This window comes from Balaenoptera acutorostrata, chromosome 6 (genome assembly GCF_949987535.1).
Source record: "Balaenoptera acutorostrata chromosome 6, mBalAcu1.1, whole genome shotgun sequence".
Classification (NCBI taxonomy): domain Eukaryota; kingdom Metazoa; phylum Chordata; class Mammalia; order Artiodactyla; family Balaenopteridae; genus Balaenoptera; species Balaenoptera acutorostrata.
In genome coordinates this window covers 65,360,967-65,381,004 of record NC_080069.1, presented here as the reverse complement: position 1 = coordinate 65,381,004, position 20,038 = coordinate 65,360,967, and the positions used below count along the sequence as shown (strand labels likewise).

The 20,038-nt window shown below is 33.0% G+C and overlaps 1 long non-coding RNA gene across 1 annotated transcript in view; it reads right to left on the bottom strand.

The window, feature by feature from the left end:
* LOC130708446 (uncharacterized) overlaps nucleotides 1-20,038 on the bottom strand; it is a 1,343,207-nt gene that overhangs the window by 342,587 nt on the left and 980,582 nt on the right. Inside the window, exon 7 of the long non-coding RNA XR_009008660.1 lies at nucleotides 18,962-19,008. This is a non-coding gene — a long non-coding RNA (uncharacterized LOC130708446). The remainder of the gene's footprint in view (nucleotides 1-18,961; nucleotides 19,009-20,038) is intronic.

The following is a 20,038-nucleotide window of genomic DNA, read 5'->3' as shown; positions in this document are numbered from 1 at the left end:
ACAAACACAGTGATACATATGAAGGTAAATTATAGTAACACAACCATAAGGATTTATTTGTTTAATGTACAGTGAGGTTAAATTAGTTACTCAAGAATACAGCAATTAACAATGATGTCATGGATAAAATGTTTTATCTCATGGATTTTTTCCCATTCTCTGAAATCTATGCTTCTTGATTATAAAATTCAGCCCCTTAGAGAGTATATACTAGTTTGCCTAGGAAATCAGAGTAAACATGGTGATTCTTTCTGGAAATTGATTTTACATAATGATGCATAAACATTATTTTATGTTAAACAAAATCTGGGTATTTTATGACAAAGAATACAAATTTATCAGGGGTTTAAAAACTAAACACTAGAGAATATAAAATTATCAAGGTTTTAGAAGATTAAACACCATATTTAAAGAAAGTTTGCATTTGTGGTGGGTCATTATTAACTATATTCTGTAGATTGTCCCTTGTAGGTCAAGTTTTTGGGTACGGAAACATTTTGCCATTTGTGGAAAATGTTGAGAACTTCTTCTGTAGGGTATCTTATTTCCTTGTCATGGGGGGGAAAAAAAACCCAAACAGATTATGTCCAACTACTTGCTTGGTTTATGTACACTGACTCTAACACCATCTGTTTCCCAGGCACACAGTCTAGCAAACACACAAAAAACGTATGCCTGTTATTACAGAGTCAAATACAAGAGCAGTAAGGATACCAGCTTTACCCTCAGAAAGTGTAAAGTCCAGTACAGAGATCACCAAGTAAATATAAAACCATAAAGTAATCAATCTAATAGAAATATGGTCAAAGCTCAATGGGAAAATGAAAGAGCAATGCGTTACCTAAGGACTCATCAACAGCTTCACAGAGAAAGTTGTGAAACTTGAAAGAATGAAGCAAGAGTAGCTCCATTTCGGTCAAATATGCATGAGCCAGTCAGGTATAAGTGAGGCTTATAAGGAAGATAGATGGCGGGAGGGTTGCTTCTGGGGGTGTAATTGTGTTTTTGAGAGAACAGCATGGGCGAAAGCAAACGCTTGAAAGCAAACGGCATATGCATGCATTGTAGATGGGAACAGAGCTGTGTAATTTAGTGAAAAACCAAATTTTTATTCTGTATATGTTAAAATTATTCTACTGAAAATGAGGAGTCACTAAGGAATTTTGAGAAAGGTGTAAACATAAATGATAATAACTGCTTACTTAGTAGGCAATCACCTACTTAATTTGATTGTTGTACCGCTGGAGACTTTTCACTCTGAAGCAGACCCATAGTTTATCTATTTTGTCCTCAGGGAAAATAAAAATATTCATCCAGGAAGAATGCAGTATATCAACAAAGCATAATAAGTATAACAGATGCCACTGGATGCCTGGCCAAGAACCATCCTTCCTTTCCTTCTTCTTAAGGGAACTTGATTTTTTTTAAGTTCTTTCCTTCTCTGCACAGCCCTGAGCTTCTGTGAAAGCAGGACACATTTTCAGATGTAGAGCGTAAACATAATTGGTTTAAGCCAATAGGAATTGGTTCTGTTAGGCTGGGGCATATGACATGTTTGATCAACGAGATGTGAAGGGATATTTGCTGGCAGTAGGCAGTCAGGTGGGACTTATCAAAATAGCTTCCTTAATCTTAAAAGACGAACAAAGAAGGTGAAGTCCCTTTTCTTCTACTGGGTATCTTGTGTCTGGGTGGGAAACCTGAGATTATGGTAGACATCTTTCAATACTGAGGGGAGCTGGTCAAGGACAAGCCTACGACTGGAGACAGAGGACAAAGATGGAAAGAACCTAGGCCCTTGATGATGTGAGTCACTAAATTAATCATTCATGGAACTATACAACTGCTCAACTTCTTGTAGAGTACAATGATAAACTTTTTTTAGAGTTTAAGCAAGTTTGTTTTCTATTACTTGTGGCCTAAAGCATCTCAACGGATATAATAAGATTAAATGTAAAGCTTGAAGGGATTCAAAATTCACAGGGCACATCCTCCTTGTTTTATATCTGAACAAAAGGAGGATCTGAGAAAATAACTGACTTGTGTGAGGTCAAACATAAGGCAAAGTCAGGATTCCTAAGTTTCACAAATACTTTGCTAACTCCTATTTTACATATTTTAGTTTTATTTCAAAAATAACTCTTTTATACTCTTGTATAAAGTCATCCAGCAGTGTATAGTGTGTGATAAGCAAGTGCTTGGGAAATACTGATGAATACCTGACTGAGAGTATGAATCCTTATTTTCAGCTTTTCCTGATAGTTTTGATATTAGTCATCCAATTATGACAGTGAGGATAATACATGCTACTTACATAAAACTTATTGAATCATACCTCTATTGATCTATAGATGTTTCTACTTGCTTTGCCCTCTCTAAGACATTATGCACACTTTCTTTACCATCATCAGATGCTATGTTCCTTACACACTAATAACAACTTATCGTGAAGCAGCTCTTAACTTTCCTCTGATGGGAAACTAAAGTTTTGATGGAGTAACAAGGAGATATATAGCATAGAGAGCTTCTTAGGTGATGACCCCTTTGTATCTGGGGGATGACCTTAATCCCTTCTGTAAGGTCTCAGAAACTGTACATTTCCTGCAGGCTCTGTCCATTGCCTATTAGTTTTCCAACACTAGCACAATGCCTATTTCATACAGATGTTCAGTGTGTTTTGTTGAATTAATGACGGTGTGGGTAGTAGAAACTGGTTATCTACAACAGAGATAAGCAAACAAAAGAGAGAAAAGGCAAGAACACTGGGGAAAGTCAGTTGAGAAAATTGATTTTACCAACTTTCTCATTTTGTTAGGAACCAAGTTTAAAGTAAATCCTCTTTTATAATTCTTACTCTGCCTTGCCTTCATCTTCATTTAAAAAAAAAAAGCTTAATCTATCTAAAGTCACATAATGCCCTAGTAATTTTTGGAATATGTTAGTATAATGAAATTGAAACCATTAATTAAATGACACAATAATTGCTACAGAGCAGAGAAAAAATGCATTTAAAGGAAGAAACTGGTTCACAAGATAAAGATTACTTTTAAAAACACATTTGAGTTTCAAGTTCAAAAAAAGGCAGTCACCAAAGATTGGTATCAAGAGATAACAGTGGCAGTTTATTAATAATCTGTCATGTAAAGCTGACATATTAAAAGCTGAATTCTGCTCAGCTTTACAATGAAATCCCATCCATTTTATTACTACCAGAATTAAATATGTTCTGTTGAAAGGCTTTAGTAAGCTTAAATATCCTTTAAAGCTCTTTTTTTCAATGCATTTAACTGCTTTTCCTACCACCTCATTATCAACAAGACAAATCAACAAAAATCTAATCTTGATTCTCCCAGATACCCATGGTATATCAAACATGTAGCAAGATAACACACATTTTACAGAGGTTAAGTTTGCCTTTAGACAAATTGAAAAGTCTTAGCAACTAAATAACTTGTTTCTGACATGTTGGGAGCAGGAAGAAGGCTAGATATAGTGTAGAAATAACAGAGTAAGTATTAAAAGTTAAACCTAGGGGATTCACATATGGATAATTTATTTAATCAGAATTATGTGTGAGCTAGACAGACAGGAACAATCTACTCAAAGGTGTGAAGAGGTGATAGTCCATATGCATTCAGACTAAAAGATTTAGTTGATACATTTTGTAAGTACACATCATTGAATGAGTTTTTCATAAATATTAGTTGAAAATGCCCATCAGAAGTTGAACTCCATTTTCTCTACGTACTGTCCACTTTGGTTATGCAGGATTATGTCATCACCAGTCATCTAACATATTTTACATGACCTGTGTGAGCCTCAGGCTTCCAAAAGCATGCTCACTAGGAGGATATGGAGGAAAATGGGCTAAAAGGCATATGAGTTACTGCTTAACCTAAAAAAAGATTAAGATTAGGTATAGAATTAAATAAATAAGCAGAGTTCAGAAATTTTGATTTAGGATTTGGCATGGCAATTAGTGAAAACTATATAACACTTTGTATTATAAATATGTTGAGTTAGACTACTAGTTTTCATCTATCAGATAGTTAAAAGTATATTCTTATTACTTAATCCTAGGGCCATAATATCAACTCAATTTTCTTTGTCTCATGATTAAAACCTTTTTTTAATGAGACCTGAAGATTTTTTTTTTTTAATTTCACAGTTAAAAGATAAATGGTCTTGAGAGAGCTCTCACATGAGTCTCTTTCATCAGGTAACATCATGTTTGCACCTACTAGCAGATAAGAGTCCAGGAGGAAAGCGAAGGAAAAAAGGGATTCCAGGAGGTAAGTATACTACCCAAGATAAAATTCTGCCATGGATACTAAAAATAAAAGTGTGTGTGTGTGTGTGTGTGTGTGTGTGTGTGTGTGTTTGTAGTTTTCTCATTCCTTGGAGAAAGCATTATATAATAGTGCTAATAAATAACTTTGTAGGAAGAACTTTAGAAGTTAAAAAAAAAAAAAGTAGAAATAGAAGTCAGTCACTCTAAGCCTCGGTTTGCCCTCTTCTAAATTGAGGTAATGGGAAATAATTTTTAAAGTTTCATAGTTCAAGGACAGATGATTTTAAACTGAATTTCCATAAACCAAAATTTACTTACGATAATGGCTAAGGGGTTTAATGTTTACTCACCGTGTCAATGTAAATAAAAATTTTAGCCAGAATAGAAGTGTATTTTCTATCAAATGTTCTGAAGATCAAGGTGAGTACAATGCTAAGAAGTTGGATTTATTAGCATTACGTGTACACAAAGTATTAAGGAGAAAGTACATAATGTTAGATTTAGGAAAACCTGGGAGCATTAATAACACAATGATTGTAAACAAATCTGTAGCCATTAGTTACCACATGATGAGCAAGATTTGTGGTGTGTTTGTGTATATGTATATGTGTGTGTTTGCATTCACACACTAGGTTACTAGGGTAGTTGGGTTTTTTGGGGGTTTTTTTTCCTTTCTTTCTTAGTCTTTAACATATAAGTGGTGCTTGGTTTTTACAGAGGGGAGGTAATTAATACAAAAACAAAAACCTATTAGCCTCTCTTTGAAGGGCTGCTTAAATGATTTCTTTCTTCCCTGTCACTTATCCCCTCAACTTTGTTTGGTATAGTGTAAACAGCACAAGTTTTGGAGTCTATCCTGTTGGTAATATATGGAAAAACTCCTTACTTACTATCTTAGAATCTCTGATTTTTATTCTATGATAATACCTCGCAGAGATTTTGTGAAAATTAAATAAAATAGTAAGTGATTTATTTTAACTATGTATTTTACTAGAGTCCACTTTTCTCCCCTTAGTAATTTTTTTATATTCCGTGTTTTCTCCCCACTTTGCTTTTCATATAAAAATATAATATTCATTCCTCTCAAAAATAACTTCCCCAAAAGTGATCTAAAAATAACCTGCATCAGAATCAACTTTGGAATGCTTGATTAAATGCCACTTCCCAGGCTTTACTCCACATCTGCTGAATCTAACACCCTGGATGGCAGAGGTGCCTGAAAATTCGGTGGTTTAACAAGCTTGCTCTGGGAATGCTGTGCACACTAAATTTGCATACAACTGATCTAAACCATTACGCTTACACAATGGGCTTAACAGTCTTGTATTATATTCTAGCACTTCTTTTCTGAGAAAATCTAAATCATAGATGGCAGGTTGCTTTCTACATTTGACATAAGAAAAGCTAAAAGTGGGAAATGGAATTAATTTCACTTAGCAACTCAGCCTCAACAGACATGATGCGGGGAGGATTTTGTCCACTCAAGTACTCACCAGAAGCCTGAAGGCCGACTCTGCTTTTTGACCTGTATTCTGAATTCTCTGTATTCCTTGTCACTAGACACTAATAAATGTATTCCTTTTCATCTTTTTGTTTTAAATCTTAATTTTGGGAGAAAAAAATATCTTAGTGTGGTTCAGAAATTATAAAGGAAGAAGTCTGTGTTAAGAAGACAATTTTGTCCTCTGAAAATTTGAGCATATAAAATGACAAAGCAATAATATGATGAAATAAATATTTTACTATTGTTTGAATTTGTATAAGGTCTGCCTGCCTGAATATTTCTCATTCTTTTTGTTTTTATAGATGAAAGATAAAATCGCTCATTAGAGTAAAATTAATATAACATACATTTGATGCAAAAGCAGCTCATTTCAAACCACAGGTTCAATTAAGTGGACGAAAACACATATATACATTGAGTTCACGTCCATAAAGATAACTTTCAAAGATTATATTAGAATATCGTCTAGGTAGTTAGTTATGTACTTATTTTTTCTTAGAAGTTCGCGGAATTTTGAATGAATGAGTGAACAGCACTTTCCTAAGCAGTATTTTAAAATGATTTTTTTTAACATCTTTATTGGAGTATAATTGCTTTACAATGGTGTGTTAGTTTCTGCTTTATAACAAAGTGAATCAGCTATACATATACATATATCCCCATATCTCCTCCCTCTTGCGTCTCCCTCCCATCCTCCCTATCCCACCCCTCTAGGTGGTCACAAAGCACCAAGCTGATCTCCCTGTGCTATGCGGCTGCTTCCCACTAGCTATCTATTTTACGTTTGGTAGTGTATATATGTCCATGCCACTCTCTCACTTAGTCCCAGCTTACCCTTCACCCTTCCCATGTCCTAAAGTCCATTCTCTACAACTGCATCTTTATTCTTGTCCTGCACTTAGGTTCTTCAGAACTTTTTTTTTTTTTTTTTTAGATTCCATATATATGTGTTAGCATACAGGATTTGTTTTTCTCTTTCTGACTGACTTCACTCTGTATGACAGACTCTAGGTCCATCAAACTCACTATAAATAACTCAATTTCGTTTCTTTCTTTTTTTTTTTTTTCGTTTCTTTTTTGACTGAGTAATATTCCATTGTATATATGTGCCACATCTTCTTTATCCATTCATCTGTCGATGGACACTTAGGTTGCTTCCATGTCCTGGCTATTGTAAATAGTGCTGCAATGAACATTGTGGTACATGACTCTTTTTGAATTATGGTTTTCTCAGGGTATACGCCCAGTAGTGGGATTGCTGGGTCGTATGGTAATTCTATTTTTAGTTTTTTAAGGAACCTCCATACTGTTCTCCATAGTGGCTGTATCAATTTACATTCCCACCAACAGTGTATGAGGGTTCCCTTTTCTCCACACCCTCTCCAGCATTTATTGTTTGTAGATTTTTTGATGATGGCCATTCTGACTGGTGTGAGGTAATACCTCACTGTAGTTGTGATTTGCATTTCCCTAATGATTAATGATGTTGAGCATTTTTTCATGTGTTTGTTGGCAATCTGTATATCTTCTTTGGAGAAATGTCTTTAAGGTCTTCTGCTCATTTTTGGATTCGGTTGTTTGTTTTTTTGGTATTGAACTGCATGAGCTGCTTGTAAATTTTGGAGATTAATCCTTTGTCAGTTGCTTCGTTTGCAAATATTTTCTCCCATTCTGAGGGTTGTCTTTTCGTCTTATGTTTTCCTTTGCTGTGCAAAAGCTTTTAAGTTTCATTAGGTCCCATTTGTTTATTTTTATTTTTATTTCCATTTCTCTAGGAGGTGGGTCAAAAAGGATCTTGCTGTGATTTATGTCATAGTGTTCTGCCTATGTTTTCCTCTAAGAGTTTTAGAGTGTCTGGCCTTACATTTAGGTCTTTAATCCATTTTGAGTTTATTTTTGTGTATGGTGTTAGGGGGTGTTCTAATTTCATTCTTTTACATGTAGCTGTCCAGTTTTCCCAGCACCACTTATTGAAGAGGCTGTCTTTTCTCCATTGTATAGTCTCGCATTCTTTATCAAAAATAAGGTGACCATATGTGTGTGGGTTTATCTCTGGGCTTTCTATCCTGTTCCATTGATCTATATTTCTGTTTTTGTGCCAGTACCAAACTGCCTTGATTACTGTATCTTTGTAGTATAGTCTGAAGTCAGGGAGTCTGATTACTTACTTCAGCTCCGTTTTTCTTTCTCAAGATTGCTTTGGCTATTCAGGGTCTTGATTTTTATTTCAGATAAATTTACTAAGGCTGGCTGGAACAAAAATTATTACCTTTAATTTTCCAGTTTCCCATTCTAAGTAAACATAAGTTAATCTTGATTTTCTTTTGATAAGCAGAGAGTAGTAACACAGACTTTAAGAATAGAAGTATTTTTTCTTTACAATGTAGTTTTAGCTAGTAATAATGATTATATTAACTAGACCATTACTGAGTTAAAAAGAAAGTTCATAGGCAGGCCATATAAGTCTCTGAATGCTTTTCATTATTCTGGTGGTGTGTCTACCAAAATGCACTGGTCATCATTAGAGATGTGCTTTTTGATTGGAAATGTGGTCTGTCAGCATTAAATAGCTGAACTTACATCATTCTAAAACTGGACATGCTATCACCACTTTCCTCTTACAGTATGTTCCTAATTTATTATCAGATGATTTTGTTTCATATATAATTTCTCAACTGAACTCTTTAATATCTAATTTCTTTCAAAATAGGGGATATTTTATATATAGCTAAACATGTTTTTGGGTTTCTTTTCTGGCATAATTATACTGTCTCAAGTAACATAAAAATAGGAACACCCAAGGGTCTTAAAATGAATGCATGTTGTTTTCATTTTTTCTAATACTTCTTCTACTTGATACAAAAACATGTAGATGATATTTTCTTTAAATTCTTTTGGCTTGATAAATAGTACTCAAGGGAATTTTTACATCCGTATTACTTTTATTAGCTAAGAAACAGAATACTCATGTAAACCATATTTATTACACAACTACAAATGAAGCACATAATCACATATATTCACAGAGTCAATATGCCAGTTTGTCAGAACACTCATTTAAGAAGAGATCTCAATATGGTCAATGAATTGCTAAGATTTCAATGATTTTCTCCTGGCCAAATCCAATGGTCTTTCCCTGATGTTGTTGTTGTTATTATTATCATCATCATTATTTGTGATGCACTAAATAATCATTTAGGAATTTTTCTAACCCTCAGGATAAAAGAATCAGTGGTATATTGGCAAAAGTCTCAGATGCTTCAGCATTTACTCAGAAGCAGCTGCCTTTATTTTTATGTAGAGTAAATAGATATAGCATCATAAAATTCCAGTACTCAAAAAAAAAAACACCTTAGAAATCATGTTGTACCACTATCACATATTATAAATGATAAAATGAAGGCCAGAAGGCAATGCTCCCAGAAAATCTTATTAGATGGAAACATTCCCCTTATCTGCCTTTACTACCTTGCAAATCTCATATTCTTTCTATAATCTTACACCTGCTCAAATTTTACACCCATAAGGGAGGACACCTTCATAGACTCCAATGGGCATTTATTATTATCCTAGCCTCTCCTGTAACGTTTTCTTCATGTCCTTCTAATAGGATCTATCATCTCCGTTATAGTTCTCTCCGGTTGTGCAGCCTTGAGCAAGTTTCACACTTTCTCTTACTCTCAATTTTACCGGAAGCGAAAGTCCCTCTCTCACAGAGGTATTATGAGGATTAAAAGAGATAATCATTGTAAGGAATTTAGCACATCGCCTGGCACATTTTGCGTGCTCAATACTTCTTACTATTGTTGTTGGGTTAACTTATGACGTATACACCCACATGTCCTTCCCCTTCACTCCTCAGGGAGTTCCAAAATGAGCTCTTATTCAGTCTGTAGGCCAGTGACTGGCACTCGTTATGGATGTGTTTACTTTCAGTAAGTCTGTGTGGAACACATTAAGGAATGAATATTCTCACATACTTGATCCCTGGTGAAATTATTTCTCCACGTGTCCTTTAGAATAGGCATAATGCCTTCTAATCCTTTGTGTATATACTCTTAACTAAAATCACTTCCAAAAGTTTAAAATGAAACACTGAACGAGCCAGTGCTTTTGTTATATGTGTCCTTAATAGAGTCAGGTTTTTTAGGTTTTACTTGAGAAATTTCATACCAAGTTTAATAAGTGTGCCTTTCTTTGATTTCTCAAGAAGAAAATGAAGTCCCTCCCAAATATATTGGATTTCATCCTTAATTTATATTCAACCTTTTCCTGATACTGTGGTTTGACCTGAAAATTTTGTAGTTATATCTCTCTATTTCATGCATGGGCAAATGCTCTAGCAATAGTATTCAAAACAATTTTGCATGGTAAGCCTTTTATATAACATTTTATCTGTCATGCTTGAAATTTACGTTAGAAGAACAATTGACTTACTCACTAATGATACTTTTAGGGAACTGTGAAAGTTCATGAATAAAATTAAATTTTATGAATAATCTGAAGTAAAAATATCTTACTTTAATGATTGGCTTAATAGATAAAAGTGTATTTAAATATAATAAATAAATATGTGTATATGTTATAATTATTTCCAATTTTGAAAAGTGCCTCTTTGCAGTGACAAAATAATCAATATTCATAGTGATAAACATGTTTACTCTGCTATTGCGAACAGACTCACTGTACAATAATGATGCCATGGTAAACCCATCTCTATAACAGATTTATATCCTAGTGGATGGACAGATCCTATGAACATGGGAAACCAATTTTACTATGAGACCCGTTAGAACCTCTTGAGGTTAGAGACAAACCTCACAACTTTCCAGGAGAGAGTCTACCTTAAGTGAGTTCACTTTAGAGATTTTATAGCTGGGGCAAAAATCTTATTTTAAAAATCCACACTTGGAAAATAAAAACACCCTTGCTCCCAAATTATAGATGTTCAGAGTTTACAATTTGTCCATTGATTCACAGGTATTTTCAAATGGTGTTTTTAAGGTAGAGGCAAGGGTAGTGGGAAGGTGGGTCCCAATTACACTGCTTCAAAATAGAGTATCTGTAATCTCTGTCTTCTCTGTCTCTCTGTCTCTCTCTCTCTCTCTCTCTCTCTCTCTCCCTCTCTCTCCCTCCCTCCCCATTACCTCCTATAAATATCCAGCACAATGGAAGTATCATCAGAATAATAACTGTTGGATCTGTTAAAAGTTGCTACGTATTTTGGAGTAATAAATTTTCCTCAACCCCCTCAGCCTTTCTCCACCCTCCACATTGCTCCATTTCCTTTTACAACAATACAGATTATTGTCCATCCCAGTACATGTGGCAAGAGTGCTAGGAAACCGGAAGAATTTCTATGCCAAGTTTTTAGTGATACCATTATAATTTCTGATAATTTCCTTATGGGCTAAAATAATCATGACTTGACTTAAGCGTATAATAGAGACATCAATTTGGTTTGAAAAATCTTTTACTTTTAAATTTATTTCAAAATAACAAGGTATTCATAATGACATTATCTCTCCTTGTCATCTACCAGGTTGGAATAAGATGCAATAGTTGAAATAAATGCATGTTCTTGTGTTTTTATAGAAAATATATTTGCATTTCTGTAATAATTATATATTGAAATAAACTCATTGAATATGTGACTATAACAAAAACAACAGATATTAAATAACATACTTAGCCCATTTATCTGAATCTGAGATTGAAAATTCAATATATATAATTGATAGATAAAAATTTTGAGAGCATTAAAGTATTAATTTCCTTGCTTTTACCATATCATAATTCTTCGGTTGCTGGCATAAAGTATGGTTATCGTGGGTAAAAAGAAGCTCTTTGAATGAGAAGCCAACTGATTAAAAGACAAGTTTTTCTGTACCTGTTAGTTATGGCTAAATATCATATGTTGATCTCAAGATTATAGCTGGGATATGCTGGACTAAAATTCAGAACTGCCAGAGGTGATTGTCCCATGAGTGCTTCTTCCCTTAAATGGTAATATTCAGATCTCTCTGCTGTATAATTATATAATATCTACTTTACTTAGGAGTGGGATGGTTTGAACTAAATGCAAAAAATTCCTAAGGTCAAATTTTCAGGTAAAATGTGTCAGAATACAGGTCAGATTGTGGTTTTGTGGATGGATATCCATTATGATATAGTTAGCTATTAAATATGTGAAACAAGGTATTTCATGCTGCAAACAAGGCATGACAATCAGTTGTCTCACCTCCAGAGACAAAGAATGACAGGAAAGTTTGAGTTTCCAATGTTTTCACCCTTGTCAAAAAGGCAGATATGAATATATAGAAACCTATTTGAAAGTTAACAAAATGAGAAAAAATACTGTTTTCATTTCTCCTCTCTTAGATTCCTTCAACTTGAGAGAAGCAATTTTCTAGAGAAGATGATGATGACAGAAGTTTATAGAGATCTTTCAATTTCTACTTATTCCAGTAAATTTATCCTCCTATTTCTACTTCTGCTTCTGTTCTCCCATGAGAGTTCATGTTAAAGTTGGAAATTCTTTGCTCATTGGAATAAACTCTTCCTATTCTTTCCAGTTATTTCCTTAAAGAATACTCAGCCATTGCTGATCCTTTCCTTCCATATACTGTCCAGATCTTACTATGAACTCATTTTATAATCCCAAAGACTGTTGAAGTCTGTTGTATTAAATGTGTATTTAATCTCAGCCTCATTCCATACAGAATGGAATGCTTGGGTGCCAATAGTTGCCATATGCCTCATACAGAATGCTTGGGTGCCAATAGTTACCATATGCCTTTACAGCATCAATTCACACATACTTCTATAACCATCAGCCCAGGACAATTAGCTATAATAAGATGTTTTGCCAGATCATTGGCTTTAATGAATCCTTAGAATGTACAGTATTGAATCCTCATTCCCTACTCCTAATATGGTTTTCAACTGAAGTAACAATTGCAAATCATACCTGAAGTAGAAAGAGATAAGACAACATATTCTTGATCCCAAATGGAGTTATTGATTCTATTACTAGAACCTGCCTCCCAACTCCATCTAGACCAACTCAGTTGTGAATGGTTTTGCTACACAAACAATTGTTCAAATCTAGGATTCATGCTTGCCTCTTTTTCTCTCACCGTCTACTTCAAATTAAATAAATCCTTGTGGTTCTGCCTCCAAAATACACTGTGATCCCATCCTGGTCCAAGCCATCACATTTCTCTCTCTCTCTGAACTCTGCAAACATCTCCTCCGAAAAATTCGTTCTCCACAAAGCACTTTTCTTAAAATATGATTTAGATTACTATACACTTTTGCTTAAAAATGTTCAATGGTTTCCAATGGCATTTATAATAAAATCCAGTATACTTATCATGGCTTACAAGGCTAAAGCTTATCTCATGCCTCCTTCCTTTTCACTTACTATGGTCCAGGCACACTAACATTCTTTACCCTCTTTGAACATTCCAGTTCCCCTTTCCCCTTTCCCTCAGAGGCTAGAAATCTCTTCATACTCCTTCCCCTATTCATCCCTTCATATGGGGAACTCTATTTTCCCTTTGAAGCATTAAATATCAACTCCTGTCCCAGCTGTTTTATATTTGGGAATGTTTTTCTTCATAACATTTATCAAAATTGAGATTTACTTTTTGTTTATTTAATCCTTTTTCTACTTTATTTAATCTGATTTCTACTGTGAAATCGATAAATATATATATGCCCTGTCTGTTGCACCATTGTAACATTGGTTACATCTTCCTAGTACAGAGTAAGTTTTTCATAAATGTTGGCAGAAAGAAAGAAAGGAAGGAAAAAAGGAAGGGAGGGAGGGAAGAAAAGTTTGGAACGAGGATGTGTTTCAGAAAACAAATGTTTTATTTAGCAAAAGAAACACAAAAACTTTTCTCTAGTTTACATAGAATTGATTTTCTAGATAGCAAAATTTTAGAGAACATATGCTATTGCCAGATATTAGGCCAGGAACTAGAAAATATTTCTACTTTTCAGGGGGAGAAAAACATAACATTGTACTTTAACAGTTCAAGGAAATAAATACATCATTGAATAGGAACTAAAAATATATAGCTAATATTTTGTGTGTCCAATAATTTTATTCTAAAGTTCAGTCTTCATTTATCTTCATTTATATTACAAAAACCTTTTAGTTATTTGGATTTTTCTGAATGTATTTTACCTTTTTTTTTTTTTTTCTTTTTGGCCTTTTTAAAGGGTTAGTTTTGGGCTCAAATTATGCGTAATAAAATATTCTACATGTTGATAATTCTTCAGTTTCTACTGTTTTTCTTCCCTCAGTATGTTAACTGCGTATCTTTGAATTTTATTTGTCTCTAAACTCTGTAATCTCTGTGAAAATGAAATAAGGTATATTTACCTGCCATCAATTACTTCTGTATGTTGTCTGCGTCTTCATGGAATTTTTTCCTTTAAGTATCATTTATCTTCAGTGACAGACACCTTCATGAATTAAGGTTTGTGTAACCTGTGCTGTATTTCATAGATAAACTCATTATTCTGCTATTTAAAACGGCTAGTACAGGATCAGACCTATTACTGCCATGTAAAGTCTTTGGACCAATCTTCAAGACATTCTTCAGTGTTTCATTCACCTTTGTCCTTCCTGCTTTAATTATCCCACAGTGATTAGTAATGTAGTAAAAGTGAAAATCACCTAATTTGCTTTTAATTAGCACACACTCTATATTTTATCATCTTTGGTTACCTCAGACAGGCAACAATGTCAAAAAGAATAACAGCTCTGATACAAATCCCAGGCTCTCCAAACATATGAAAATAAATCAGTATCATCTTTCTTTAATTTCAATGATTAATCTATAAACCCCCAATTTTTCTCAGATTTCTCACTATTATAAAGATTTGAAAAATAATAACTAATTGTTAAAAACATCATTTTAGTTTGCATCTGCTAATCCCCAAATCCCAATCCATCCTTCCCTCACTCCCTCTTGGTAACCATAAGTCTGTTCTCTATGTCCGTGATTCTGTTTCTCTTTTTAGATAAGTTTATTTGTGTCATTTTTTAGATTCCACATATAAATAATATCATATGGTATTTGTCTTTCTCCTTCTGACTTAGTTCACTTAGTATGATAATCTCTAGGTCCATCCATGTTGCTGCAAATGGATGGATAAACAAGGTCGTACTGTATAGTACAGGGAGCTATATTCAATACCTTGTGATAAACCGTAATAGAAAAGAATATGTAAAAGAATGTATATATGTATAACTGAATCATTTTGCTGTACAGCAGAAAGTAACACAACATTGTAAATCAACTATACTTCAATAAAATAATTTAAAAAATAAAATAGAAACATCATTTTATATGGCTTGCTTTTGCACTTCCATTGAGTTATGAGTTACTCTGAAGTCAATGAACTGGCTTGGAATAAGAACCCAGAGATTTAAAAAGAAACAGTCTAAATTTGACATGTGCATATTGAAACTATTGAACTTTCCATTTGAAAATAATCATTTAATTCCATAATGTTTCATTACATCTCTCAACTATTATGGAGAAAGTTGAATGTATTTAAATCAAGATGATAACTTGGAGAGGAAACACATATTCAATCCACAAAAGATGCATAATAGGACAATATAATCTGTGGTAAACACACACAGATTTGTATAACTGACTCAGAATTTTAAGGAAGAAATAATACTGTTTTTAATACTATCATTCCTATCAGACACAAAACACTAGTACGTGGTGCACTGCTGTGGTGCACTGCTGGGTACACTGCTGGGTTCTGTCACAAATTTCATACTTATATCTACATGTATCTATATCTATCTCTCTATATATTAATCACAAGGCAAATAAAATCTTAATGAAATTCTTACAATGATACTCTGTAGTCAAGCCTTCAGGCTGTATTTATCATGGTGTTTACATGTTTATTCAATTTATTAGACAATATTTTGGAAGAAACTAAATATATTTTAATAATAATTTTATTTGAATGCCAAAAGGTTAGCCAATATTCTGAGGTTTTTTGGGGTTTTTTTAAGGTAATTTTTTTTTTTTAACATCTTTATTGGAGTATAATTGCTTTACAATGGTGTGTTAATTTCTGCTTTATAACAAAGTGAATCAGCTATACATATACATATATCCCCATATCTCCTCCCTCTTGTGTCTCCCTCCCATCCTCCCTATCCCACCCCTCTAGGTGGTCACAAAGCACTAAGCTGATCTCCCTGTGCTATGTGGCTGCTTCCCACTAGATATCCATTTTATTCTGAGTTTTTTAATGATTGTGTAGAATATTTATTTTGCAGACTTTTGGTTCACTCCATAATATATAATGGAAATAAATTATCATAATACATGTAAGGTTAAAATCAAATATTAATTTTGTTATGCTTTTGGATATTTATTTCAAAATTATGGCCACCTGATTGTGGCATGTGAAACTTATAGTGGACAATGCATAAATACATATATTAACTTTATGAAATACTACAAATTGCTTATAAATAGCTACATTAAATTATTAAATAATCATAAATATCAGTGTCTTCATATTTATATATAAATTTTGCAACAAAAAATTTAACATACACACAGAGCATTTACTATCTTAATGAAAAGCTATCCGGCTAACTATCTTAAGCACAGAAGATAATATTATAGAACAATATCTTTAATACTTGGAGATTAAATGTGAAGCTTCAAACAATAAAGCTTTTATTGAAACCAAAGGAAAATATCTTAACAACCATGGCTAAGGCAATTATTTCTTAAATAGGACACAGAATCATACAAAAAGTAATGACACAAGAAATAAACCTAAGAAACTAGAATAAACTAGAATAAATTAAAATGAAGAACTTCTATTCATCAAGAAACATCAACAGGAAATGTAAAATTCCACCAAATGGTTTCATATACAATATAAATATCCAGTGGTGTGCTAGTAAATGTTTAACACCTAGTACTCCAGAGGAAAAGTCCTATTTTTTTAGTGTTTGACAATATATGTCGTGTAAATACTTCTACCATGGTGCTTTTAAAACTACTAAGCAGCTCTCAAAATTCTTGATACTTCAACAGTACGCTCTTATGAATCAGGTTAAGGCACCCTAGCATATCAGTGTATATATCCAGCAAAGGATTCAATACCCATATGTATATGATTAAAAAAAGGATAAATAATATAATTTTAAAAGGATAGATAATAGATAATATGACAAATAGTCTAAAAAAATAAGTTTTTAGTACCACTAATCTTCAGGACATTCAAATTAAAATATCCCTATATACACAACAAAATGGCTAAAAGAGAAGGATGCAAAATCCCAGTGTTACTGAGTATCTAGAGCAACTGAACTCTCACATCCTGCTGTTGAAACGTGAAATAACCACTTTGGTAAAATGTCACTCTCTCCTAAAGCAGAATATATGCATAGCCTATATGCCCAACAAAATATATACACATATTCCCTAAAAGACATGTTCCAGATATCCATATGACCGTTACCCATAAGAGCCAAACTCGAAAAGCTATCCACATGATTATAAATGGGAGAAAGGACCATAATTTGGTATATTCACACAGTTGCCTACTACACAGCAATGAGAAGGAGTGATTTACCACTGCATATAATCTTACAAATGTAACTTTGAGCAAAAGAAGCAAAGCAGTACCTACCATATGTTTTCATTTGTAAAACGTGATTAAGTAGGCAAAGTAATCTATCTTCCTAGAATTCAAGATAGTGCTTATGTTCTGTGGGTATAGTTACTAGAAAATAGCAATTAAGGTGGGGGCTACAATGTACTCTAATTTTTATCTTTTTTTTTAATTTATGTGAGTGCTGGTTATATGGGTGTGTTCATTTTGTGACAATTCACTGAGACTGCACTTAAGCTATGAGCAATTTTCTCTGTGTATGTTATGTTTATATAAGAATATTAAAAAGACTAGAGATGACATAAATTTTAAAAATATTTTGTACCATTTTATAAAATGAAATGATTTGTAAGTTCATTTAGATATATTTGTAAAATATAAGTTACAAATTAAAAAATAACTTCTCAAGGATAAAATTATTGTCCTATGCATATCCAAATAACATTTTATAAAATGTCTTCCATTATCAGCAGAACCCTTCTGGAAGGGCAGAGGGATTTTCCCTTGATTCTATGTGACACTTGTTTTTCATAATCATACGTTGTTTCTAAAAAATATCACCAAAGGGAACACATTAGAGTGCCCAAAGGTGGTTGCCTACTGTCACTTAAAACAACTTCTTCAAGATACATTTCAATAATGCTGAATTACCAGATAAAGAGGAGACTGAGTCAATTGCCTCTGTGTTTCCAAAGATATCATTCTCCCCCAGATATGAAATGTATGATACAAATGCCCATATTATCTGTACTTTATATGTCAATTACAAGCTAAATCTTTATCATGTTTACTATTAAGGAACAGATAAACACTGAAAATCCTTTTACTAAAATAACCCAATCAGTTTCACAACACAAACTTATGTTTACTTATATTCTGTAGTAATCAATTATAAATGTAGCCCATATTCACATTTTTAACACGTTATTGAATGCATTAACCACAGAAATTAACAAATAAATAACACCTCCCCAAATCACCTTAGAAGTTACTGGTGATTTCTTATCATCTCTATTTCCATACTTACATATTTTACTTTCAACTCTCTAAAGCTTCAACATCAAGTTTTAATAGAAGAACCCAATTTTGATAAATCCTGACAGGTGATAATTTTATAAGTTTTACTTTTAATAACTCATTGCCTTATTCATTGACATCAAATAGACCTCACTATAAATATTTTTAATATATAAAATTGTCATTCATATCCAAAGAAATTTTGTCCATGGTATAAATCTTTACCTCCCTGAACGATGCTTCAAATTCACTTAGAAACCTGTCAAAGGCTATATCAAATGACTATATTACTATAATCTACTCAAGAACATAAACATTAGATAGAAAATATCACATAGTTTCTTCAGAATTTCCATAAAAGTGAGGTAAAATATCAAGCTACCTATGCAAATTCCCTTTACTGTTATTAATCAAGCAAGGGTAATAGAGAAAAACTATAAAATTTAGTATATTACTTATGATCTTACCATAGGCTCACAGGTTAGGAATTCAAAGAAGTTCACCACCCTGAGACCTAAAAAAGTACAACCAAAAACATTTTGTATTAGTATAGGTATTGCATTTTAATTCAAGATCATAAAATGTTAAATAGCGATTCAATATCATGAAAAATTTTATTTTATGTATAATTAGTGTACATATAATTTGACAATTTTGACTACATTTGTCTGAAATAGCATTACTGTTACTCAGCTCACATCAAACTATTGTGATTTGAGATTAATTACTCTAATTTCAGCTCTTTAATGCAGGGATGACAAACAATGCAGGGATGAGAAAATTTGTCTCTTTTGCTTCTTGTGGGACTATGGGTGAGGGAAACATTTGCAAGCAAAATGTATTTTGTATATATTATTTTAGAAAGCCTTCTCAGTTATACTCAGTTAACAGTGTCAAATACACACAGACACACACACACACATATGCTATTGTGTACAAATGTGATTAACATACCATAATCCAACTGATCTCTTTGTTTTAATCAGTGGGTAATATATATCTCTCTATGACTATAAATATTCTCTATCATTATTTTAAAGGTCATGTAGTATTCCATAGTTCATTGTAGTATTCCAATAGCACTTTATGAAACTGGTTACTATTACTGTCATTAAATCAAGACATTTGATTACCATCACATGTGATCATATTTAGTAGTTAACGTGCTTTGCAAGAGTTTTATCATTTTGATGCTGTGGTAACTTGCTGATCAACACACATTTATTATGCCCTTGAATTTGCTTCCTTCGAGGTAGATACTGTTCTATATGAACAAAATAAGGAAACTGAAGATTTCATTTCTACCCTCAATGAAGAAATTAGTAGCATTTATGAATCCTTTAGAAAACTCATGAATGACTGGTATATATGCAGGTGCTCTACTGTGTAATGTATTACAAGTTCATAGAAGATAGAAAATTGACATCCATTATGTAAATTCCTTATGAGTGGTGTTGCTTTGGAGGATATGTTTTTCTCAGATTTCTATTCATTAAATCTTTTCTACTACAAATGAAGGAAACATTATATAACATAGTTTATCT